Here is a 25,251-nt window from a genome sequence, read left to right as displayed (position 1 = left end):
GCACTCCAGAGCCGCTGCTGACCCTGTCATGCCACAGCAGGAACTCCAAATTGTCTGTCCATTCATTTGCTGATTTCTTTTTTTTTTTTTTTTTAATGGCTGTGCTCCCTGGCATATGAAAGTTCCTGGGCCAGGGACTGAATCCAAGCCTCAGCTGCAATAACATCCACATTTTTAACTAAATTCCGAGAAGGTATTGCAAATTGCAGACGACTTGCACTGTTCATTTAAACCAGGGAGATACGTCAGGCCACATAGTTACTTAGCTTATGAGAAATTTTGTGATGTGCTGTAAATGTACATTTTGAATTATATGTATTCCTCTCGTATTGAATAAGAAGCATTTTTTACACATAAATATGTAGATTTGAAAGAGATTTATGTATTAAAGGTATAATATTTTAGAGTTGTTTTTAAGCTTTTAAATGTGTAAGCAGAAGTCCAAGATTAGAGTCTCGTTGAATTTAAACCAGGCAGCATTTGATCTTATAAGAACTTCATTCCCAATAGAACCATCCCATTTATATTAGGTGATGTCAGCATCTTTAATGAGCAAAGATGATAGTGAATACGGTCTATATCTCTATGGATTTTTAGGGTAATACTTAGCCTTAATTGGGAAAATTGATAACTTCTTTTAAATTTCAGACTTACTGTTTTGGGGAAGTATCTCTTTTTTTTTTTCTTTAAGAGTATAAGTGTTTTATCAGAGGAGAGAAAAAAAGTACAAGCAATATTTCAGAGGGAAAAAGATAACTTTTTAATAAAATTGAATATTCTATAACTCTTATTATGGTTTTTAAACCTTCTCATTGTTTGGTCAGAGTGATCACTAGTTAATCTGTGGAAAAGACATTCTTATATATAGAAATACCTGATTTATATTAGAAGAGAATGACCGTATCATCGGAGGTATGTATGTTATGTCTCTTTATTTGCTTTGTTATCTGTTCTAAATTCTCTATTAATTATATTCATTTCCTAAAGAAAATGAAGCCATACAAAATAATATGCTTTTTCCCTCTGGTCAAAGTAAATAATTTCTACACACACCTACATGACGGGTATTGGCTTGTATCTTATTCTATGCTCTACATTTCTGACAACCAGTGCAATAAATGTCTGCAGAATGGTCACAGAAAAAGTGCTAGATAAATAGCTTCTAAGACACAATATTTAATCTAAATAAAACTGTTTTCTGCTCTCAGAGAATTTTTTCTCTATATTGCCATGCTTCTCAAAATCACTGCCTGTGTTGAATTGTTGCTGTCTCTTGGTCTTTTTTCTCCACCTGCTCAAATCTCTTGCTTCTGTGCCAGAAAAAACAAATGTACCACAGTTTTGAGGTTAATTCAATCAGTTGTCTTGTCATAAAAATAAAATACTGATAGAACGTATGTATCCTGTTTAAGCTTCAGTGTTAATGTTCTCTCTGCTTAAGTTTTGCTATTGACTGTATAGAGAAGTCATGTGATTGTAGATTACCTAGCTGATTTTAGCTCTAATTTTATAAGATGTGATAATATATGAGTGAGCGGCACTTTCATAATTAAACATTTAGTCTTGTAGCATTTGAACAGCTACTTGTGGTTGGGAGAACGTTGGCCTCTTGGCAAGGGAAAGTTTAAGTCCAGTCAGAAAATTTATAAATTATGGTTAAAACATAGTTGTTTATTTTCGTGGGCAGTAATAGGAAAATAGAATTCTACATATAGAATTAAATTTTATAGCTGGTGTTTCAGACTCGCTATAATTACAGTTACATTTTCATGGGCAGTAATAGGAAAATAGAATTCTACATATAGAATTTAGCTTTACAGCTAGTGTTTCAGAGACTGATCAGGTTAATACCTTGAGAGACAAATGATCAGTATCACCAAACCGACTTTCTGAGGACTAAGCCGAGTTTCCTTGAGTGAGATTTAAGTTAACATTAAGGGAAACATATGGGCTGATAAGTGAACAGTAGAAAATAAGAGAGGTGGAAAAGTATGAATTCTTTCTACTAACTAGTTGTGTATTTTTGGATAAGTTATCATCTTGGACCTCAGAGTTCTTATTAGTAAGTAAAAGGCAAAAATTAAACCAAATGACCTCTAAGGTTCTGTCTATCACGCTATGCTGTATTCTCTGATTCTGCTAATATTTGTGGGGAGAAAATTAGGTAAAAACAGAAATGAGTGAGTTTTCGGTGAGTTATGTATGCTCATGTATGACATTGTGTGGTGGACATTAATTATGTTTTCTGTCTCCTCCATACCTTGTCAGCAACCTTCCAGTGTCCAGGGACGTCCCGCTAGTCCCAGCTCCCAAAATCAGGCTATAATTCACTCTCCCAGTCTCACCGGTAGCTTGGCTCATGAAGATAGGTAGTATTAGTTGATGAACGTGCTACCTAGGCTCTCCACTCATATTCACGTCCAGGAGACCTCAGTACAGACTGAACAGAGAAGCAGATGCTATGCCTAAATCCTTTTCTCATGAGGTTGATGGTGGAGGAATCTGATCCGTAGTAATTCCAGTATAGCTTTGCTGGTGTAAAAACTGTATTGGTACTGAGCAATAATAAATAGTAATTGGAGGAAAGAAAAGACCTTGGCATATACGTGTCTGATAGGAGCAGCAGCAAATTTCCTCGCCAGGTCAGTTCTGCAGTATGGTTGTAGGGTTTGTTCTTAAGAAGCTTAGCCATGAGCCTGGTTCTGTAGTTATCCCAGTTCCTTTAATAATTTAAATAAATAAATTAGTGCCTGTGTTGAATTTCAGATTAAGAAACTCCAGTGATTTCAGATTAAGAACTCTGAGTATTCAAATGTTGAAATAGCCATAAGGTTTAATGGTTACTTGCTGCAGCCCTTTCTTAAATCACATGCAATCCTCAGAATGCTGTGAGTTACGCTGCCTGCCGTGGTGTATCCCTCCCGTAGTGTGAGCTTTCTTCACACAGTCACCGCGTTCGTCTGGCACTCTTTCCTGGTGTGTAAGGCCAATTACTTTCTTCGTTTGCATTTATGGTACCATATAGTAATCGCTCCATTGCAGTGGTCTGGAATAGCCGCTGTCTTTTCCTCCCTCAAGTTTTATTTCTTAGTCAACTTACTGAATGTATCAGTAATATTATGTTTATCATTATTTTTATCAGTAATGAAACTTTATTCTTTTTCTCATAAACTTACAACCCTTCCTGTACAAACCACACTTAATTAGTATCATGTATGCAGAGTAGTCTCTCTGGCTGTAAAATGGAGCCCTCAGTCCTACAACTACAAAGCCCTGGATTCTGCTGACAACTATGGGAAACTTGGCAGTAGATTCTTCCCCAGAGCCTGCAGATAATACTCGAGCCCTGCTGAAACATCGATTCAGTCTTGTGAGACGCTAAGTAGAGAGTCCAGCTGAGCTCATGTGGATGGCTGACCTGCAGAGAATGTGATGAGACTTGAGTTCTAATGGTGTAGGGTACTTCACATGTGCCTAGATGTCTACATGTCATTAAACCCGGCTCCATATTTTATTTCTATGAGAACACATAGCAGTTAGGGGAAGGAGATGTGGGAGTGGTAGAACTGTACTGGGTGGGAAGAGAAGATTCTCAGTAACTCCTTGGACGTAAAGGTTGGAGAATGGAGGGGCGGAGTAAGAAGAAAGAGATAGTAAAATACCACAGAAGCTAAGAACGAGGCTTTGGAGGAGGGAGTACTCAGCTTTGTCAAATGCTGCTGGTGGAACCAATCATCTGAGTGCTGAAAACTGCCCATTGAATTTAGAATGTGCAAGTAATGGGTAGCCTGAGAGCGACCCATTTTAGTGAGCTAGTGTCAGAATCCATACTGGAGTGGCAGTCATGTAGACAGCTCTTCCACCAAGTTCGGCTGTGAGAATAGGAAGAGGGAGGGGGCTCAGGAAAGATGTTTCTGAGATTAGGAGATATTGGGGCGTGCTTCAGTACTAATGCAAATGATAAAATATGGAGTGTAAGAAATAGGAGAGCTAACTGAAGATAGATATTAATTGATGTGTCTGAGATGAATAGAGAGGCAGAAATGGTGCGAGTATTTCCAAGACATTTATTTCAACTGAAAACTGAAAGTGGAGTAAAGAGAGAAGTGAAGCTTGAAGGGGACTGATAGGTAGGGGGAAGTAGAAAGGCTAGTGGACTGAAAGTCCAAAGGATGTCAAGGATAGACGTGAGGGTAGTAGTTGGGCAGGAATATGAGAGAAAAGGAGCTGTGGCTGCAGAGGAGGATGTTTTCAGTTCCCATGATGTGATGAGAAATGTCCAGAGTGAGGTGGTGGGAGTGGGCATCTCAGAGGGAATAAAAGGTAAAGGCAATGGCGTTGGGTAAGTTGATCAAGAGAGGCCAGGCTCGGAGCTCCCTGGTGACCTAGTGGTTAAGGATCTGGCATTGTCACTGCTGTAGCTCTGGTCACTGCTGTGGATCCCCGGCCCAGGAACTTTTGCATGCCACAGGTGCAGCCAGAAGAAACCCAAGAAACAAAAAGAGAGGCCAGCTTCTTGGATGGGTTATCCATGTGGGCATTAAAGTTACAAAAGATGGTGGCAGAAATTGAAGGGCAAAAGAAAACAGAATCAAGGAATTGTTGTTCTCAAGGAATGAAGAGAAGATGTTCCGGGATGAAGGGGAAATGTCTAGGAGAGAATATCTATGGAGACAGGATGACGTGAGCCTCAAAGGAAAATACTTAAAGAGAATACTTTCTTTTCCACAATTTAGAGAAGCAATGTTTGAGAGAGCAGCAGAGACCCTTGCTTCCTGAGACACTTTCGGTAGGAGAGAACAAGCAGGATGAAAAGTCTGCAGAGGCTGATGTACCCTCAGGGAAGAACTAGAATGCAGTGAAAGCAAGGTGCTGAGGGTTTGGAGAAGGCACTGAAGTCCTGGAGGAGTTTATTGTAAATCAGAAGTACTAGAAGGCAGAGTGAAAAGATTCTGAAAAGGAGGGCCGTAATGGCAGTTTGTGTTATTGAAGACATACTAAGAATAGCAGAATGAATGTTCAAGTAAAGAGATGGCCAGTGTCGTCAGAGATTTGCTTCATTTATAGTATACCAAAATATCAATCCTAAGCGTAATTAGAGACTATTTAAATCTCAAATTTCATTTAAAGCCTAATAAAGTATTTATGAAAATTTATTATTTCTAACATAAATTAAATGATCTTATCTGTCTTTATATACCGAATATCTAGTGCTGGTTGTTGTTATATAAACGTTCAAAGGATGGATGGGTGAGTAGGTACATATGGTATATATTTCTGAGTGATTTGCCTCTGGTGCTGGTTTTTGCAGCTAGTCATGTGTTTTCTTGTTCTTTAACTTATTTTATGTCTTCCTTCTAGATTTTAAACACTTTGAGAATAGATACTGTTGTTTTTCTTATCGAAATACTGATATTTTTCATAGAACCTAGAGCATGGGTGTTAAATTGATTCAACAACATGTTCAGATAAACCTGATCACTTAAAAATTCTTACTAAAGTTCCATATAACATTATTCCCTGATAGGTATTAGCGTCCTTAAAACAGCCCTATTGGGAATATATTATGACCTGGAATTCAATAAGCATGCGTCTCAGGGTAATTAAATAGGAGCACATCAGGAATTGCTTTATTTTTAAATAACGGTTGATTAATTAAGGATGTATATGCTCATATAATTTATCATTAAGGGGTATAATGCCACAATCTCCTAAGAATGATCAGCCTTCCTCATGACTTACTGCAATGATGATCTTATTTTAGACACTTGCATTGTCAACCTTTAATTTCTAAAGTCCCTGTATCTCAAAAATAGCCTGTCTTTATATTAATGGATTGAATTAATTTAGTTTGATATTTGTACTATTTTCTCTTCTTTTCTTTTCTTTTATTTATTTATTTTGGCCACGTCCGTAGCATGAGGAAATTCCCAAGCCAGGGAATTCCCGATTCCCAAACCTGTGCCACAGCAGTGATAACGTCGGATCCTTAACCACTAGGCCACCAGGGAATTCGCTATTACTTTTATCTGTAAGAGAGGTAAATTATGGCTTCACGCTTTATAATTGGAAGGTGTTTTTTCTAAGAATATACTTTTGTCTCTATTATTAGCAAATACCTTTTAAACTTATCTTCGCCTATTTTCATATTCACTGTAATTCACACACTACCATTGTCAATAAAAATCCACATTTTCAGAGTTCACGTTGTGGCTCCGCAGGTTAAGAACCCAACATAGTGTCTGTGAAGATGTAGGTTCAATCTTGGCCTCGCTCAGTGGATTAGGGATCCAGCATTGCTGCAAACTGTGGCACAGGTCACAGATGGGGCTCGGATCTGGCGTTGCCGTGGCTGTGCTGTAGGCCTCAGCTGCAGTTCTGTTTCAGCCCCTATCCTGGGACCTTCCATATGCTGTGAGTGCGGCCATTAAAGAAAGAGAGAAAAAAAATCTATGTTCTGTAAATGTAGATTACACTTCTTTGTAAAACAACTTAAAATAAATAGTTCATGATAAACTAGTGATCACAGATTAAAATCACTACATCAAGGAAAAAGCTACACATAGACAGTTCCCTAGACAATAACTGCAATGTGGGCTCACTTGATTGTTCACAGTGGCAGAAGGGTTGTATCCACTGTGCTAATTGTTTATCTTAGGCTTTTGATAAATGGATGATAATTAACAAACAGTGACACTGAGTGAGCTGGTTCTTGAGGCCTCTCTTTTACAAATAAATACCAAACCGAAGCAGCATTTTATTTTTACCTAGTCATTTTCTTCATCATGTTAATGCTAAATAGCAAGGTAATATCCAGGGGGCAAATGTTTCAAAACCAAAATACTTAATTCTAAGATTTTCACATTTAAAGTCTTGACAAATCATTTAAAATTGTAGGTTCTTCATTGAAAAAATAAAGTGGATAATGATTTTGAAAAATGATAGATTTGAAAATATATTTTATGAGAATATATTTTATTTAAAAAACCAGAGATAATGATATTATTTAAAATCTTCTCATCTGAACTAATAATATTAAGGTGTTTTTTCCAAAAGAGTCATGGTTTGGAGTTCCCGTCTTGGCTCAGTGGAAATGAATCCAACTAGGAACCATGAGGTTGCGGGTTCAATCCCTGGCCTCACTCAGTGGGTTGAGCATCCGGCGCTGCCGTGAGCTGTGGTGTAGGTCACAGACACAGCTCGGATCTCGCGTTGCTGTGGCTGTGGTGTAGGCCAGAGGCTATCCGATTAGACCCCTAGCCTGGGTATCTCCATATGCCGTGGGTGCGCCCCCCCCCCCACATAAAAAAAGGGGACAAGAGAGTCATGGTTTTATCTGCTGTGACATTTATTTTGAGGTTTATGGGGTTAATATTGCTTTTTCAGGGTAATGACTGTTGTAGGCATTCAGTGAGCATTAAAGAGAACTGATAAATACTAATTAGAAAAACATTTTTCTTTCTAGAAAACCTGAAATTTAATTTAGAAAAGATTTTACATTTGGCACATTTGTGTTCTTATGGTGTAATATGAGCTTAAGAAATACTGAATTCAGGTCTAGGACAGAAGGACTCAATTTTAAAAAACTGAAGTGGAAGGAAACTTTTTCTTAGTGGGTTTTTAGTCTCATCATCACATTTGTTCTATTGACTCCATAGGGACCTGTAATGAGCCTGAAAAAAATAATCTACTTGACAGTTAATCTTTTTTTTTTTAATTTTATTCAAGACAAAGAACAGTTTTGGTCAAAAATGATTGTACATGGTAAGGCTATATATAAATTCCTGAAGCTTGTTTATATTAGGCAGATATATTTTAAAAATTTCTATCACTGAGGAGTTCCTGTCGTGGCGCAGTGGTTAACGAATCCGACTAGGAACCATGAGGTTGTGGGTTCGATCCCTGCCCTTGCTCAGTGGGTTAATGATCCGGCGTTGCTGTGAGCTGTGGTGTAGGTTGCAGATGTGGCTCGGATCCCGCATTGCTGTGGCTCTGGCATAGGCAGAGGCTACGGCTCCAATTCAACCCCTAGCCTGGGAACCTCCATATGCTGAGGGAACAGCCCAAGAAATGGCAACACACACACACACACACACACACACACACACACACACACACACACACACACACACACACACACACACACACACACACACACACACACACACACACACACACACACAAAATTTCTATCACTGAAAATGAACTTGGCCCTGCAAGTACCCTCTGTGCTCATTCATTACTGGGAGTTCCTGTTCAAGTGAAAGACACATTTTTGGGTGTCCAGCGTGTACAGTTGTTCCTGTGAAAAGGCTAATTTTCCCTAGTCCATGTGCTAGCAGTTGGGACGTTATTGGAATACCTGTCCCAAGTACTTCCCAATGCTGTGATGATAAGCTGAGGTCTGTGAAAACTTTCCTTGACTAGGCATATTAGCTGTTGGCCTGAAATAAAATAGGTGTTCTTAACTTACTTGAGTCATGCTACCGTTATTTATTGTTTTATAGTTTAAATATATCCTCTGGTCTTACAAAAATAATGATTTTTGTCTTTAACACTCAGACTTAAAATTGTTTATATAGGCTACAGCTTACCTGTTAACAGTGTTCATTATAATATAGTCATGGGGCGGGGGCAGCTGGTGATTAGAGTAGTACTAATTATTTTTTGTAGCAGAAAAAAAACTAATAGGAACTGAAGCCTTCACTTTGGTTCACATAAGTTTTTTAATTTTATAGTGTTATATAAAGTATATAAAGTAACTTGCATGATCAAATGTTATATATCTATTAATATTTCCGTATTCTAGAATAAAAAATAAAATTTAATTTGGCTCATCTCTAAAGGAATAAGATACCATTTTGTTGATGGAAAATAGCTTGTATTATAAGTACCTTTTTCATATTAGTCAGCCTATTTGGGGGTGGTATGTTTTTCTTTGAAATAATAGCTGTCATTGTCCCTTAAGCTGTGTTCAATTTCTAAAACTATTTTCCTTATACCGACTTATTGGTGGTTTGTCATAAAAGACTAAGAATTTAATTTACTACATAGTGGAAATTTAGTTTCAATGCTAAAATTGTTAAAGACTTTCAAGATCAAGTTTATATTTGCATTTGGAAGGGTTCGTATATCATAGAGGTTGTAGGTGCGTAGAGGTTCTGCAGCTTCTGGTTTTGCATCTTCGGTTCTCACTTCTTTCTAACTGTGTTCTTGAGTGAATATTCAACCTCTCTGTGCCCTTTTTTTTCTTTTCTTTTTTGGTCTGTGCAAAGGGGTCGTAAAAAAGTTAATTCATGTCAAGAACATCGTCTGGCACAGAGTAGGAACTTTAAATATTTTAAAGTTAGATAACATTAGACGTAACCTAAGGTGGTTTATTAGGTCTTATTCATTGCAGTCTGGAAAAGAGGAAAGTAAAAGTGCTTGAATTCAGCAATTCAGAGAGTGTTTAATCCAACAGCGCAAGTAGCTAGTAAAATTGTTTTTCAGGAACGAAATATAATTCAAGCCTTGACTTTTTAAGATTTAACTTTTTAGAAATATATTTTGAGTAATTATGAAGAGATCTGAATTATAAATATTGTTTAAGTAAGTATAGTTTTATTATGTGCAGACACCTGGAGTAACTCATTATGTTAGCAAAATGTATAAGGCAGTTTAGGCTGGGTTATTCTGAGATAACAAACCCTGAAACTGTAATGCCTTGTAAACAACAAACATTTCTTTTTCACTTGTAATGTGTGTCCATTGTAGGTCAGGTATGGCTCTGTTCTATGTTGTCTTCAATCTGGAATCCAAACTAATAGAGAAAGTTCTTTCTGAGACTTGGCTGGTTGTCAGACAGAGAACATGATAAATTAATCCTTATCTCTTAAAGATTCTTTTTTTTTTTTAATTTTCCCACTGTACAGCAAGGGGGTCAGGTTATCCTTACATGTATACATTACAATTACAGTTTTTCCCCCCACCCTTTATCCTGTTGCAACATGAGTATCTAGACAAAGTTCTCAATGCTATTCAGCAGGATCTCCTTGTAAATCTATTCTAGGTTGTGACTGATAAGCCCAAGCTCCTGATCCCTCCCACTCCCTCCCCCTCCCAGCAGGCAGCCACAAGTCTCTTCTCCAAGTCCATGATTTTCTTTTCTGAGGAGATGTTCATTTGTGCTGGATATTAGATTCCAGTTATAAGTGATATCATATAGTATTTGCCTTTGTCTTTCTGGCTCATTTCACTCAGTATGAGAGTCTCTAGTTCCATCCATGTTGCTGCAAATGGCATGATGTCATCCTTTTTATGGCTGAGTAGTATTCCATTGTGTATATATACCACCTCTTCCGAATCCAATCATCTGTCGATGGACATTTGGATTGTTTCCATGTCCTGGCTATGGTGAATAGTGCTGCAATGAACATGCGGGTGCACGTGTCTCTTTTAAGTAGAGTTTTGTCCGGATAGATGCCCAAGAGTGGGATTGCGGGGTCATATGGAAGTTCTGTGTATAGATTTCTAAGGTATCTCCAAACTGTTCTCCATAGTGGCTGTACCAGTTTACATTCCCACCAACAGTGCAGGAGGGTTCCCTTTTCTCCACACCCCCTCCAGCACTTGTTATTTGTGGACTTATTAATGATGGCCATTCTGACTGGTGTGAGGTGGTATCTCATGGTAGTTTTGATTTGCATTTCTCTTATAACCAGTGATGCTGAGCATTTTTTCATGTGTTTGCTGGCCATCTGTATATCTTCTTTGGAAAAATGTCTATTCAGGTCTTTTGCCCATTTTTCAAATGATGCAACCAACAAGGGCTTAATCTTATCTCTTAAAGATTCTTAAAGCTTCTGCCCAAAATTGACTCGTGCCACTTCCACCAACATTTCAGTGTCTAAAGCAGGAGTTGGCAAACTTTTTCTATATAGTGCCTACAAGTTAGCTTTTTTGAGACTTCACAGGCCACATATGGTCTCTGTCACATGTTCTTTTTATTCCTTTACCCTTTCTTCCTTATTTCTGTGTTTATTTTCTTCCAGTTTTATTGGTATACAGCACTGTATAACATTAAAGTGTACAGTATAGTGATTTGACTTACATACAGTCCTAAAATGATTACCACAATAAGGTTAATGAACATCCATCACCTTACAGATATGATTTTGTGTATAGATACAAAATTAAAGAAATGGTAAGTATACTTTTCTCTCGTGATGAGAACTTTTAGGATTCACTCTCAGCTTTAATGCGTAACAAACAGCGGTATGGGTTATCTCCATCATGCACGATATGCCCCTAGTACTTATTTATCTCATAACTGAGAGTTTGTACGTTTTGGCCGCGTTCATCCAGTTCCCCCTCCTCCACCACTGATGACCACAAGTCTGATCTCTTTTTTATGAGGTTTTTTTTTTTTGCCTACGACACTGTGTAAGTTCCCAGTGTACAACAGTGATTCAGTATTTCTGTACTTTTCAAAATGATCCCCAGAGCAGGTCTAGTTACCATCTGTCACCATTACAAAAATCTTACATACTCATTGACTGTATTCCCCACACTGTGCATTTCATACCCCTCACTCATTTATTTTGTAACCGAAGGTTTGTGCTTCGTAATCTCCCTCCTCCCTCCACTCTCTCCTTCCCTCCGTCAACCGCCAGTTTGTTCTCTGTGTCTATTGCTATGTTTCTGTAGAGTTAGTTATGTTTGTTCATTTGTTTTGGTTTTTAGGTTTCATATATAAGTGAATCACACAGTATTTGTCTTTCTCTGTCTGACTTATTCCACTAAGCATAGTACCCTTTAGATCTATCCATGTTTTGCAGATGGCACAATTTCATTCTTTTTTATGGCTGAGTAATATTCTATTGTATATGTACTACATTGTCTTTATCCATTCATCTATTGATGGACACTTCCGTTGTTTCCATATCTTGGCTATTGTTCAAATAACGCTGCAGTGAACATAGGGATGCCTGTGTTTTTGAATTCGGGAACCTAGAGCTAGTGTCAGTCTGCTGGTGGGCAGGGCCATTCCCGACATGTCTAGCTTCATGATATGGGGTTTTCTAGAGCTGGTGATGCCTGCTGGTAGGTAGGGTTGGGGCCCAGGGTATTCCAGGGCTGGTGCCAGCCTACTAGTGGGTTGGGCTGAGTCTCAGGGGGTCCTGAGGATAGTGCCTGCCACTGGTATAAGGGGCTGGGTCCTAGACCCCCTGGTGGGTGCTTTATTTCCTCTTCTTTCTGTAGTCTCCACTAAAATGACACCATCTTGGTTCACAAATTAAAAAGACACACACACGGACACATTCACATTTAAACCCCCAAGGTCACATAGAAATAGAATGAGGGCATCAGCAGACGTGAGAGATCAGGGTTTGGAAGACTGTGGATGGAGGTGGCAGCGATGCAGCAGACGGAGGAAGCCAGGTGAGCAGCACACACAGGAGGAGAGAGGACTAATCTGGGCCATGAGACCATACATACGTACCGCGGAGGATAGCATGAGTCTGGAAATAAAAATGAGAATCTCTATACGTCTGTAAAATGCTCTGTTGTAGCTCCATCTGGCCTGAAGAATAGTGATGAGCTTGGGACTGGGCAGTAGATATCATAGCTTCCTTCTCAGCAAAAAGCCCAGTGGTCCAAGGTGAGACCACCTCACTCTGATATTCAGGGGTCCCCCAGGGAAATTGCCTCTTCCCCATTTATGCCAATCAGTGAACAACCTATGTTTAAAAGTATAGAATTCTTGGCCAGCTATTTGGTAGTACATTCTTAAATATGAACAGAAGTCATAGCTAAGGGAAAAACTCTACCAGCAAAGAGAAAACCCAGGATAAACAAACATTTTTTTTTTAATTACCCTCAGGGAAAAGTACATAATGCAGAGATGAAAAAAAATTAAAAACCAATTCTAATTCGTATTTTCAGAAAGATTTGAAAAGACGTTACATACATACGCAGTTTTTGTTATTTGTTTTAGGGCTGTGCCTGCGGCGTATGAAAATTCCTAGGGGCTAGGGGTCAAATTGGAGCTGCACCTGCTGGCCACAGCCACAGCAACGCCAGATCCTTAAACCCCTGAGTGAGGCCAGGGATCGAACCTGCATCCTCATAGACACGAGTCAGGTTTGTTACCACTGAGCCACCACAAGAACTCCCTACATACACGATTTTTAAAAGGAGAGAATCCTCTGAGAAAGGAACACTCGTGGAAGAAAGGACTTTGATGAATTACAAACATGAGTGCCAAAGTAAACCGCGTTCAAGGAAGGTCAGTAGAAGAAGGGATGCCCTGGGGCCGTGGCCCGGTCCAGCTCACCAGCTCTCCACCTGTTTCTGTACCACAGCCACATGCAGTAGTTTACGCGTCCGCGGCTCTCTTTGCCCTGCAGCGGAGCAGCGAGTGGCGACTGGGATCACACGGCTGGCACAGCCAAAATTACTTACTCTCCGGCTTTTTACAGAAGAATGTTGCTATCCGTTAGTCAGATGATAGAAATGAGGGGAAATCTCCAGAAATAGAAAACTAGAGTAGAAAAAGTAGATGTAAAGACCGAAAGAAAAAAAAAATCAGAGGCAATTCAGGAGGATTTAATATATGACTAAAAGGTGAATCATAAGGAAAACAGAGGCGAGGAAATTGTATTAAAATAAAATTTGAGAGAGATTTTGCAAGGCTACCTGAGATGCTATTTCCCAGGATTAAGTCCTAATGTTTCCCCAAATAAAACTTAACTCACAAAAAAATAAAAAATAAATAAAAGAAAATTTGCCGAAGCTAAAGGGCTTGAGTGTCCAAGTAAAGGACCTGAACAATAAATGAAAAAGCCCAGACCTAGACACATTGTTGTGAAATTTCAGAATGCCTCGGGGCAAAGAGAAGATGCTAAAAGGGCCCAGAACAAAAACAAACGAAGATCAGAATGGTGACAGACTTCTCAGCTGCAATGCTAGGTGTGGGAAGCTTGAGGCTTCAAAATTGCAAAGGAAAAGACTGTTCGCCTAGTGTTTTATATGTATTATTCCTTAAATAGTCATCATAACCCTATTATCGGTATCAGTATTTATCCCCATTTTACAGATGAGAAACATGTGCTTCCGCGACTTGGACTATCCCAAAGCCACTGTGTTACAGTTGATTGCTTAGCAATCTGCAAATATTCCCAACCTTTGTCTAGTTTCCTTCCTGTGCTCAGAGGAGTACACATCTCAGATTCCCTAGAGTTCTGAATGCTAATAAGGTTCCACCAATTAAACGCATTCATGCATGCTTTGCAAGGTGCAAGTGAGACCGAGGCCGTCTTCCTGCTGCTCCAGGCAGGTAAGTTCAAGGGAAGCTGCTTTCCCCCCTCTGGCAACATTCTAATAGCTAGTTTTCAGCTTCATGGATGCTCAGAAGTAATTGCAGTGGCAGTGATGACGTCCTGATCCCTTGATGAAGCTGAAATAGTTCTGTTTCTTAACTCGTACTGTGTCTCCCCACCTTCTTGGTAAATGTAATAACAGCTCCTTGAGTGCATCAGTTTATCTGTGTTCTCGGAGTCATTCCTGCAGGACCAGCCTGGACCCTGCTCCTCCGGCTCTCCCACCAATTTTGTAAGCACCAAGTTTCCTGAATTAAATCTTTCTTCTTAAAATACCTGAAGGGATTCCTGTTTCCGTCCCTGGATCCTGACTGACGCAGGTCACAGTAAAGCCTTAGAGTTAATGTTAGAATTAAGAAAATCTGGCATTTCAGATTTTAAATTTTCAGGTTTTTAAAATTCATATCTAGGCAGTCCATGCTATACAAGGACGCTGTCAGTTATATCTAGGATTTGATTCTAGTTAAAATAATTTTAACATAATTTCTGAGAACAATTACATTTGTAAAAGGGATAAAAGAAAAACAACATTCGTGTTCTTTCTTCAACTCGAATAGTGCTTCCATGTGCTGGGTACAATTTTAAGTGCTTGATGTCATTTAATCCTCACAATTAGCCTTTCACAGAGGTAATAGATACTGTTAGCCTCATTTTATAGCAAACGCGTGTAGGAAGGTTAACTGAACCGCTCAGGGTCACACACTTTAAGTAAATTGTAGAATTGGGAGCTCAGTCCATCTCCCCAGAGTCTGTGCTTTTAGTTACTCTGTACTTTATCATTACATCGCACTAAATTTTACCTAGAGTAGGGTTGGATTTGTCTAGGAATATTGATATAGAACCAACTTTAAATTATGCGTATGTCTTTACTCACATGAAATGTGTTTTTATTAGATGTACTAATGTCTCAGAATCCCTAAAAATGTCATTTTAGGGGAAAAAAATACAATGTAAAATAGATCCAGAAATGAAAACTAGAAATGCATTTTCATAATTAACACTGGTATGCTGCGGAGAATATATCATAACCAAAATAATTTCTTGAAAAATGACTGGAATCTCTCTTTGTGGCTCTGTACCATTTCTTTTCCAACTTTGGTCCTTTTGGAACTGTCAGATTTCTTGAATATTTCTCATTTACTTTAAAATTTTTTATGATCCTTTGCCCTAGAATGTATTGTGAACTATGTTGCCTCCTTATCAATCCTAAAATCTCACAGCTCAGATCAATGTTAACAGTTTACTAAATTGCGTTGGTTACATGTATAAAAGTAGAGACATTTGACGTGTATTCCTTAGTGAATGGGATTCTTCTCAGAACAGGGGTTTGAATGTTTAAAATGGGAAAGATGATCACATGTGGGTTTACTGGCAGTCCCCCCCCCCCAACACCTCTAATGAATGCATTGTGTTCCTGTTCGCATTTACAAGTCAAAAGTTTGTTTATAAGTTAATGCTTGGACAGTGTTTGTAAGTTTGGATTAAGGCTAATACATATTTTTAAAAGATTCCAGAGGACCTTAAGTACCACTTAGACTTTATTTCCTTTGGATGATGAGATAGATACATTTCCCATTCTCGGCTCACTCCCGTGGCAGTGGCCCCAGCGGTCTAGACCTGGAGATCCTCAGGAAGCTGATGAGGAGACCCTCCACTGAGGAATCTGGCTGAGAAGGCAGCACTGAGAGTGTGGCTGAGTTGGTGATGCTGAGTGGGGGCTGTCAGCAGACGTCCTCTTAGACTCCTTGGCCAGGATTTGGTCACACGCTCATGGCTTTGCAAGAGAGACTGGAAATGCAGGTACCTGGCATTTTTGTCCTCAAGAGTGAGGCGAGCTCTCCCAGCAATAAATGAAGAGATTGGGAATGGCTCTTCACTGGGCAACCAGTGGTAGTCACCGTGGCTTACAACCAGGCATCGGGGTTGTGCTTTTAACATAAACGCACTTTTTTGGAGGAATATATGTAAAATGAATGATTACTTCTCTAAATGTCTCCCCTCTTTCCAGGTACATAGTATATTTCCAAGTATGTGAAAAATATTTTGTATTTACTGCTGTATATGACCATTATTTTCAAGATGGAAGTCTGTTTTCCAAGTCCATGAGTTTGTTTCTTTTCTGTAGTTAGTTTCATTTGTGCCATATATTAGATTCCAGATATAAGTGATATCACATACTTGTCTTTCTCTTTCTGACTCACTTCACTTAATATGAGAGTCTCTAGTTCCATCCATGTTGCTGCAAATGGCATTATTTCATTCATTTTTTGTGGCTGATTAGTATTCCATCGTGTATACATACCACATCTTTTAAATCCATTCATCAGTTTATGGACATTTAGGTTGTTTCCTTGTCTTGGCTTTTGTGAATACTGCTGCAATGAACATGGGAATGCATGTATCTTTTTCAGTGAAAGTTTTATCTGGATATATGCCCGGGAGTGGGATTGCTAGGTTCGTATGGTAGTTCTATGTTTAGTTTTCAGATGTACCTCCATACTATTTTCCATAGTGGTTGTACCAGTTTATATTCCCACCAACAGTGAAGGAGGGTATCCTTTTCTCCACACCTTCTCCAGCATTTGTTATTTGTTGACTTGTTAATGATGGCCATTCTGACTGGTGTGAGGTGATACCTCATTGTAGTTTTGGTTTGCATTTCTCTAATAATTAGTGATGCTGAGAGTTTTTTCATGTACCTGTTGGCCATCTGTATATCTTCTTTGGATATATGTCTATTCAAGTCTTCTGCCCATTTTTCAATTAGGTTGTTGGGTTTTTTGCTATTGAGTTGTATGAGTTGTATGTATATTTTAGAGATAAAGCCCTTATTGGTTGCATCATTTGAAACTATTTTCTCCCATTCCATAGGTTGTCTTTTTTTTTTTTTTCTGATGGTTTCCTTTGCTGTGCAAAAGCTTGTCAGTTTGATTAGGTCCCATTTGTTTATTTTTGCTTTTATTTCTTTTGCCTTGGGAGGCTGACCTAAGAAAAACATTTATACAGTTGATGTCAGAGAATGTTTTGCCTGTGTTCTCTTCCAGGAGTTTTATGGTGTCTTGTCTTAAGATTAAGTCTTTAAGCCATTTTGAGCTTATGTTTGTGCATGGTGTAAGGGTGTGCTCTAGTTTCATGGATTTACATGCAGCTCTCTAGTTTTCCTAGCACCACTTACTGAAAAGACTGTCTTTTTCCCATTTTTAATTCTTGCCTCCTTTGTCAAAGATTAATTGACCGTAGGTGTCTGGATTTATTTCTGGGTTCTCTGTTGTGTTCCATTGGTCAGTATATCTGTTTTCGTACCACTACCACACTGTCTTGATGACTGTAGCTTTGTAATATTGCCTGAAGTCTGGGAGAGTTATGCCCTCCTGCTTGATTTTTGTTCCTCAGAATTGCTTTGGCAATTCTGGGTCTTTTGTGGTTCCATCTAAAGGTTTGAATAGTTTGTTCTAGTTCTGTGAAAAACATCATGGATAATTTGATAGGGATTGCATCGAATCTGTAGATTGCTTTGGGAGGTTTTGCCATTTTTTAACAATATTAATTCTTCCATTCCAGGAGCATGGAATATCTTTCCATTTCTTTGCATCCTCTTTAATTTCCTTAATTAATATTTTATAGTTCTCAGCATGTAAGTCTTTCACCTCCTTGGTCAGGTTTGTTCCTAGGTATTTAATTTTTTTAGGTGCTTGGGAAAATGTTCCAAGGGCCCAGTAACTGTCTTCAAAGCCATCTTTATAATGTAGTCCCACCTGGACTATCCTGATATTTGGAGAGTAAAAATCGCATAGGTAGGTAATGAAAATAGCATTGAAAATTTTGTTCCACAATAGTACACATCATGATAAAGTGAAATAAAAAGCATTGCTATTTCTATTAACATTTCATTTCCTGGGAACTGCTTTGAATGCTCTATGAGGATATATACAAAAACAACGGTAATAACATCATGTGAAATAACTCAGATAGCTGGGGAATTCATTATGAAGTTCCATTAAGACTCTCAGAAATATCCTTCTGTATTCATATTTTAATGAATATATAAATCATATTTTGCTATTTCATTTGTCATTAAGTTATTCATAACATTCAAATTTTGAATCAGAACTAATCTTCAAATAGTCTGTCTTGTGGCATAAGAGAATTGTTATTACCATTTTAAAGTTTAAGAAAGGAAATTTGAAGCTCAAGGTGTTTATGAATTTAAACCGAAATCATCATTGTTCTAATACCCGAGTGAAAATGTCTTTCAGGTTTTAATTTGTGTAAGTAATTACACTGTACCTGGGACTTAGTAAGTCTCCACTAAGTTTTAGCTGCGCTAATCTCAGCATCATCAATGGAGTGCTACCATCACCACCTCTACTACTTTCACCTTTTAGCTTCTTTTTTTTTATAGGAATAGCTTAATTTGGTTTTCTTTTGAGGGGGATTCCATAGTTCATTATCTTCACAATTCATTTGGTCCCTGTTAACATTCTATGGGGATAACTTTTTAAAATATTTTCCCTTTTGATAAAGATAGTCTTACTGATATAGAAGTGGAGCTTGTAGTAAAAGATTAAAGAAAATGGAAATTTTTAAAGTTTCAGTCTTAACGCTAATACCATATAAACTATCCTAAATATCTTTAACGGCTTTTCATAAATAAAAGACATGAAATATTTATTCTATTTTTAAGTTGTAGTATTAATATATGTATGTATACATATATATTTACTTTTCTATTTCTTTCTAAATCTGTACAGTGAAAGCATACATTCTCACTGAGATCACCAGTTCCAGTTCAGCACCACAGGGTTAATTCTAATTTGTAACTACTTTGATAGTAGGAGGCTTTCTACTATCCTTAATGTATTGACTTATTTGATCAATCCCTTTGTATGTAATTCCTGACTTCGCAGAGGGACTCTCAAGGGGTCACTAAGTCACAAAAATCCCTTAAATCCACGCAGGCTGAGGAGGGCAATCCTCAGAGGAAAGGGACACCAGTCTAGGCAGGATGAGGAGCATGTCTGTGCTGGGGGGCGGGGGGCCATCGTGTCCTCCACATCCACATCCTTTGTCCCAAACTCCGTCTCCAAATCCACGTGTTGGTCCTCTTACATGGAGGTCCTTCTTCTGCTTGGCCTCTGACACCTGCACCAGTCTGCACCCCTGCCCTGCATAGATCATCTCCTCTCAGTCTGTCTGTGCTTGGCCATGCTGGTCCACCCTTCTATGGAAACAGCCTCCTTAGGCTGTTAGGGATCTGGCATCCCAGACTGCCCCATCCTATGAATAGATGCCCTCACCTGATAAGGCTCCGACAGCCCGTTCTGTTTCACCCCTCAGAGCCCTCAGCAGGATGTCCTCCTGACCCTTTCGGGGGACTCTACACCCCAGGCCAAGCCACACCTTCTCATCGTACTCAGAATCTGATAGCCACCATCAGACTACCCTTCGGGGTTCTCTCTCCCCACACTAAGGACCCCTTCATACCTTCTGCCCCCCCGCCCCCAGCTCAGACATGCTCCTCATCCTGCCTAGACTGGTGTCCCTTGCCTCTGAGGATTGTCCTCCTCAGCCTGCTTGGATTTAAGGGATTTTTGTGACTTAGTGACCCTTTGACCGTCCCTCTGTGAAGGCAGGAATGATGATGATGATGACAAAGATGATGCCGATGACAGCAACTAACTTATGCTGGTCTCCAAGATAGAACACGTGGCTATACACCGTGTCAGAAATAGTTGAGATATTTATCTTTTCCAGCCGTCTATAAAATGGCCACAGATACAAATTTAAGAGAATTGCAACTAGGTATAATTTTTGGCTCTCTGAGTTTAAAGATTGGGACAGACTGGATCGTCATGGACCTATCCGAGGTACTGACAATCCCTGGTCTCTCTGGGTTCTTTGGTAACTGGCTTGAATCTTCCCTACTGCTATATACCTCTTAACTGTTCGTGAGATTTTTATACTAGCTCTTTTGAGATATGATTTACATATAACATTGCACTTTTGTTACTTTCTTTTCTTTTTTAAGGGCTGCACCTGCGGCACATGAAAGTTCCTGGGCTAGGGATCGAATTGGAGCTGCAGCTGCTGGCCTACGCCATAGCCACAGCACCATGGATCTGAGCCATGTCTACGACCTACACCACAGCTCAGGGCAATGCCAGATCCTTAACTCACTGAGCGAGACCAGGGATCAAATGTGCATCCTCCTGGATACTAGTCCGGTTCTTTTCTGCAGAGCCACGACAGGAACTCCCTACATTGTATAAGTTTATAATGTACATTGTGATGATTTGATGCACCTATATAGTCTGAAAGGCTTACTGCAATAAGGTTAGTTAGCATATCCTTACCTCGGCATTTTGTTGTTTTTATAGTGAGGACGTTAAAGCTCTCCTCCCATAGCAGTTTTCAAGTACACAATGTATTAATTATTGTTAACAGCAGTCACCATGCTGGCCGCTGGATCCCTGGAACTTACTCACTTCATAACTGACGCTTTGTACCCACTGGCCAACCTCTCCACATTTCCCCCATCTCTCGGCCCCTGGCAGCTGCCATTCTACTCTCTTGGTTCTATGAAGTCTGTATTTTTAGGTTCCACACATAAGTAAGTGAGGTTATACAGTATTTACCTGTCTGACTTATTTCACTTAGCATAATGCCGTCAAGGTCCACCCATGTTGTGGCAAATGGCAAGAATCACTTCATTTTTCCCTCTTTTAAAAAGTGAAATTTAACATACAATTTGAAAACGATTAGCATTCAACTGAAGGTTAACACACAGTGTTGTCTCAGTACTACATAGTGATTTCACATTTGTGTACATTGTGAAGTAGTCATGACACCCCTTCCCTTCTCTCAACCATTCGTTTGTTCTCTGATTCAATGTTTTCGTTTTTGTTAGGATTCTCTTCATGTTTGAAGCTGTATAATATTCCTCTGTGTATCACACTTTCTTTATCCCTCTGTTTATGGACAGTGAGATTGTTTCCATATCTTGGCTATTGCGAATAATCTTGCAGCGAACATGGCTGTGAACATATGTTTTTCAAGATAATGATTTCAGAAGTGGAATTGGTGAATCACGTGGTACTTCTGTTTTTAATTTTTTGAGGAAGGAACCACCCTACCATCGTCCATAGTGGCTGCACCAATTTACATTCCCCCCAGCAATACACCAGATTTGCCTTTTCTTCACATCCTTGCCAGCATTTGTTATCTCTTGTCTTTTTAATGACAGCTCTTCTAAAAGGTATGAGGTGATACCTCGTTGTAGTTTTGACTTGCTTTTCCTTGATGATTGGTGATGTTGAGCGCCTCTTCATGCACCTCTTGGCCGTTTGAATGTCCTCTTTGGGAAGGGGTTTATTCAGCTCCTCTGCCCATTTTTAAACTGGATTGTTTGGTTTTTTGCTATTGAGTTATATGAGTTCTTTATATGTTTTGAATCTTAACCCACTATCAGATATATGGTTTGTAAATATTTTCTTCCATTTTATAGATTTTTTTTCATTTTGTTGCTCTGCAGAAGCTTTCTCATTTTATATAGTCCCACTTACTGGTTTTTGCTTTTGTGCCTGTGCTTCAGTGTCAGAGCCCAAAACAGTCATTGCCAGGATTGATGTCAGGGAGTTTGTTCCCTGTGTTTTCTTCAAGGAGTTTTACAATTTCAGATCGTTTAAGTCTGAGTCTATTTTGAATTAATTTTTGTGAGTAGTGTTAGATAGGGGTCCAGTATTACTCATTTGCATGTGGATAACCAGTTTTCACCATTTATTGACTAGACTTTTCCTCATTAAATATGCATAGCTCCCTTTTGAAATACTACTGTATGCTTGAGTTTATTTCTCATTATTAATATCATGATTGATTTTATAAGTTATACTGTCATTATCCAGTAAATGTGTCTTTTCTTGAAATCTTAGCAAATACTTTTTAAAGGTACCTTTAGGATCTTGAAAAATTTGCAGCTCTGCTATGGGAATGTTGCAAGTCAGATTAATTTCTATCCTGGGCTTTAATTTCTTTTGAATTTTGCAATTCCTGAAATTGTAAACATCAGACTCTTTGGCACATCTGTATTGCAGGGGATATTAAAAGTATTGTCAGATCGCAAATCAGAAGGGTAATTGTGACAGGTAATAGGGGGATAGGGTAGCTGGATTAACCCTCTCACTGAAGTTCACTGTGAACAAAGATGGATGAAACATGGAAAAATATCTTAAACACTTAAGAGAAAATAAGATTTTGAGGAATGAACAGGTTCAAATCTAGGGGCACGACTGGAACCCAAAAAGATAAGCATAGCCCTAAAGCCACTTCCTTTGTCAAACCAGATGATAGATTATATGTGTTAACTTTTTTTTTTTTTTGGCTGCACCCATGGCATGTGGAAGTCCCTGGGCCAGGGGTCGAACCCACACCACAGCAGCACCACAGCCGCTGCAGTGACCACGCTGAATCCTTAAGCTACTGTACCACTAGGGAGTGCCTTATGTGATCACTTGTTTGGCTCTACTTAGGTCTATCATTGTGATAGTTGTTTCCTATTCCCCTTTCCTCATTTTTTTTTTCTGTCGGAATAATTGAATATTTTTTTAGTTCATCCTATCTCTTTTATTGGCTTTTACCTATACCTCTTTATTTTGTTGTCAGTGGTGTTATTGTGTTGTTTTCGTGGCTGATTTAGGCTTTATGGTTTACATCTTTAACTTATATTTTGCCAGCAGTAATGTTTTTCACTTCTTATATACACCGAAAACCATGTAATAATATAATTTTATTTTCCTACTTTCAGTCTGCGTGTTATCGTTTCATACATTTACTTCTAAGCTGTGAATCGCACGAGACATTGTTACTATGTTTGCCAATTACACCTTAAAGAGATTTAGAGCGTAAGAAAAAAGGTCTTTGCCATTTACCCAGTGCTCTTTGTTCCTTTGTGTAAATCCAGGTTTCCATACGGTACCATACTCTCTGCCTGAGAACATCCAATTTCTTAAAGTGCTGATTTACAGATGACAAGTTCTTTCACTTTCTGTGCATCCCCAGAAAATGTTTTGCCTTTGTTTTGGAAGGATATTTTGCTAAATGTAGACTTTAGAGCAATCGCTTTTTTTTTCTTTCAGTGTTTAGAAAATATTGCTTTCTTATTTCTGCCTTACAATGTTTTTGACAAAGTGTCTTGGTTCCCCGTCATGTAATGTCCTTTATTCCTTTGGCCACTTTAAAGACTGTCTCTTCTTGTTTAAGCAATTTAATTGTTATTATTACTTAGCATAACATTATTCATGACTCAGTGTTTGTTAAGCTTCTTGGAGCTCTAGGTTTATACTTTGAATGTAATTTTTATTTGGATATTTTTGCTATTATTTCTTCAAATATTCATTTTGGTCCATGTACTCATGTATTAGACCATTCGAAGTTATCCCAGAGTTTGCTGATACTCTGCTCTTTTTAATTTTTTTCCTCTCTAGTTTGCTTTTGGATAGCTTCTATTGCTATGTCTTCAGGTTCATTAATCTTTTCTTCTGCAGTGCTGTTTATGTTGGTTATACAATACAATGTATTTTTCATCTCAGGTGTGTTTTTCCATCTCTAGAATTTAAATTTGGGTCTTTTATATGTCTTTTATCTTGCCTTAACATGCTCATGCATTCTTCTATTGTCTTGAACTCTGGAATATATTTATAATAGCCATTTTTATGTCCTTTTCTAGAAATGCTATCAACTATGTAATTTCTAGGGCTGTCCCTTGTTTTTTTTCCCCTTATTATAGATTTTATTTTCCTTCTGTTTTGCATTCTGATTAATTTTTTATTAAATGCCAGACATTGTGGATTTTACATTGTTACCTGCTGAATTCTTATGCCTTTAATGTTTTTGAGCTTTGTTCTTGGATGCCATCAGGTTACTTGAAAACAGTTTGATCTTTTTAAATTTGGTTTTGCAAAGCCAGAGATTTTTTAGCTAGGGCTAGTTTAGTTCCACAACTCAGGCATTATCCTTCTAATTCCCAACTCATGCCCCATATGAATTTTCTCCGTTCGGCTCTTCAGTGTGTGCATTGTTCCCAGGCTTATGTGAATTCTGAAGATTGTTCTGCCCACCTCTCCTCAGTGTTTCTCTCCTTGGCTATAGGTAGTTTTGTCACATGCAGTACCCAGAACTTAGCTGAAGATTCATGGTGTATCTTTAGAGACCTTTGGATCTTTGAAGCTTCTTTGTGCTGCTCTCTACTCTCTAAAATATGCCCTGTTAAATCTTAATTACCTTGGCCTCCTCAAATCCGTAGTGCCTCCTCAACTTTGGGACACCCCAGGCTCTGATGGAGTCCTCTCTATCTACATTGCAGCCTAGAAACTCTTCTCCAAGCAGTAAGCGACACTATCCTACGCTGCCCATTGTCTGTTTTATGAAAATTATTTTTACATTCATTTTGTCTGTATTTTATTGTTTAAATCCAGTTCCTGTTACTGCATCGTGGCTGGAAGTAGAAGTAACGGATTTATTTTAAAATGTGTAAGACCATTTGCAGTAATATGGATGGACCCAGAGATTACCTTGCTAAGTGAAGTGACCCAAAGACAAATATCATATGATACTGCTTGTATGTGGAATCTAAAAAAATGATACAAATGAACTTACTTACAAAACAGAAATAGACTCACGGACGTAGAAAACAAACATGGTTACCAATATGGAAGGCAGGGGGGGGGATAAATTAGGGGTTTGGAATTAATATATACACATTACTGTATATAAAATAGATAACCAACAAGGACCTACTGTATAGCACAGGGAACTGTACTTGATGTGTTGTAATAACCTATAAGAAGAATCTGAAAAAGAATATAAATACGTGGTATGTATAACTGAATCACTT

The 25,251-nt window shown here is 38.6% G+C and overlaps 1 protein-coding gene across 11 annotated transcripts in view; it reads left to right on the top strand.

Annotated features, from left to right (window-relative positions):
• Window positions 1–25,251, top strand: part of SYT14 (synaptotagmin 14) — a 223,181-nt gene that overhangs the window by 155,767 nt on the left and 42,163 nt on the right. For 2 of the 11 annotated variants that reach the window (XR_014816605.1, XR_014816603.1), the window contains exon 7: window positions 2–1,397. The exons of 8 other annotated variants lie outside the window; for them this stretch is intronic. The gene's annotated coding sequence lies outside the window, so the exon portion shown is untranslated. Of the gene's footprint in view, window position 1; window positions 1,398–25,251 lie in introns of those variants that run through there. One more of the 11 variants, XR_014816604.1, reaches the window with a different exon arrangement.

The sequence above is a fragment of the Sus scrofa genome, chromosome 9 (genome assembly GCF_054392235.1).
Source record: "Sus scrofa isolate SSC_HxYL_T2T_F1_AM1 chromosome 9, Sscrofa_HxYL_maternal_Yorkshire_Landrace_v2.0, whole genome shotgun sequence".
Lineage (NCBI taxonomy): Eukaryota > Metazoa > Chordata > Mammalia > Artiodactyla > Suidae > Sus > Sus scrofa.
Note: the sequence above shows the minus strand (reverse complement) of the source record. Positions and strands in the feature narration are given on the sequence as shown.